Source organism: Jaculus jaculus, chromosome 13 (genome assembly GCF_020740685.1).
Source record: "Jaculus jaculus isolate mJacJac1 chromosome 13, mJacJac1.mat.Y.cur, whole genome shotgun sequence".
Classification (NCBI taxonomy): Eukaryota; Metazoa; Chordata; class Mammalia; order Rodentia; family Dipodidae; genus Jaculus; species Jaculus jaculus.
In genome coordinates, this window is record NC_059114.1 from 40,926,132 (window position 1) to 40,928,231 (window position 2,100).

The 2,100-nt window shown below is 40.2% G+C and overlaps 1 pseudogene; it reads right to left on the bottom strand.

The window, feature by feature from the left end:
* Window positions 1-289: 289 nt before the first annotated feature.
* LOC101600959 lies at window positions 290-1,678 on the bottom strand (annotated as a pseudogene).
* Window positions 1,679-2,100: the final 422 nt, after the last annotated feature.

Sequence of the window (2,100 nt, forward strand, 5' to 3'; positions counted from 1 at the left end):
AGCTATTGCATCTAGGAAGAAGGAAAGCACTGAAAATGTTGCAATGTTTTTTCACATGCTGAGCATGACCACAAAGACTATCCATTGGTGTCAAATGCTGGCTGTGGTAGACAGACAATAGTTCACAAAGACATACATACAGCATGTCCCAGCACACACTTTGTCAAGACACATGAAGGTCAGTTATAATGAGTGCTGCTCTACGAACCGAAGACACTCGGGAAAAGAGATGACCACTGTTATTGTTCACGTATATGGCAACTCATGGCCGGCTTTTTCACAACCCTCTACAAAAGGAGATATAAGTTTCACTTCAGGAAGGCTTCTCAGAGTTACTTTTTTCTCTTCTTTTTCTTCTCGTCTGCTTCCATCTTCAGCTTCACTTCTTCAGCGGTGAGAGCTCCAAGTTTCTTTCCCTTTGCTTTCTTGACCTTCTCCTTGATGGCAGCCACATCGAGTTTACTCTCAGTAGAAACTTCCTTAGGTTTCACACGTAGCTTTTCTTTAGGTGGAATAAATGCTTTGTTTCTTTCTTCTTGTCTCTTACTAAGTGCTTCTGCCTGTTTAGCCTTTATTGCTTCCATTTTCTGCCGTTTCTTCTGATTTGCCTTCAAAAAGTACTCACCACTAGCCAGTTCTTTATCAATCTGACTTTCTGGCTGTGGTGGTGGGAACGGTGTATACTCCTTCTTAACAGTTTTCTTCTTTGGTTCCTTGCGTTTATTCACATTTTTATGTTTGAACTGTGGCAAAAATCTTTCCCAACTTTGTGTTCATAATTCAGAATCCTTTGCTAACTCTCATTTAATCATTAAGGTTTTAATGTTGTAAATGGGATGAATATTCTTCATGGTATATAGGACTACTTTTCGAACCTCCTTTAGGCCATTAAAAGGTCCAATGGCTGAGACAGTATTTCCCTGAACCATAATGTAACAGTTTGTTAAGAGTTCCAATGCCTTCAATGTAGATGCTTTGGGACCAATAAGCTGCTGTCTTCTCTTTACAAACCTTTCCTTATTCCTTACTAACGAGCCTATTTTAATAATGTCACAGGCAACATCATCCTGAAGAATTCGTACTGTTCAAATACAACACTCCTTGCTAACAGCTTTATTAGGTCTCTGGCTCTAATGATGATATATGGATCAAAAGTCTTCTTTGTGGTACAAACGGTCATGCTGCCCTCAATCAAATCCAGGGTTGCACTAACATGCTGCCAGCCCAGGTTCTCATGCTCAGTACATATGGAAAGACACATGTACAAATAGGCACATGTGACATGTTCACTTGTAGCAGCAAGAGGCCTTGGTGCACATGTGCACACACTGTCTGTCTCTTTCACTCTCACTGCTCACAAATAAGTATCTTTTTTCTAAGTAGCAAGAGCAAAATCTCAAAGAAATACAAGCATGCATACATGTTCATTCAAGGCTTTCTGCACCAAAGGCCAACATTCTTTCAGATAAGCTTCTCTGTATTTTGGAAACAAAGTTGCAAAACTGCTTTCTTCCAAGAGTCCTATGGGATTATCATCTTTAGAGAACGCCAGCTCCTTCCAACCATCAGGAACAGTGAGGAGTTCTGCTTCATCTCGGTTCTCCGGCTTAGACTTCTCATTGGGAAATTCACCTTTTCCAGCCGCCGGGACAGGAGCTCTTACCGAGGAGGACGCCATTTTCCTTATACCAATTGTTTTTAGCATGTATGTGTTTTTTCTAAATAATTTCATATATGTATAAATTGAATTAGTTAAACCTCCTAAGAAATGTATAGGAAACAGTTTTATAATCCTAGCTATAAAGAAAAAGATGCTATTTTAGAATCACGAAGAGCAGGATTTGAAAAACTACCAATAGTACAATTAAAAATCACTATGGCCCACTGAGGATATTCTCCTCATGTAGATATGTGGAATAAGAATAAGAGTATCCACTTTGGGGCTGGAGAGATAGCTTAATTGTTAAGGTGCTTAGCTGTAAAGCCTAAGGACTGATGTTCAATTCCCCAGGACCCACATAAGCCAGATGCACAAGGTGGCATGTGTGTCTGGAGTTTGTTTGCAGCAGCTGGAGGCCCTGACATGCCCATTCCTTCTCT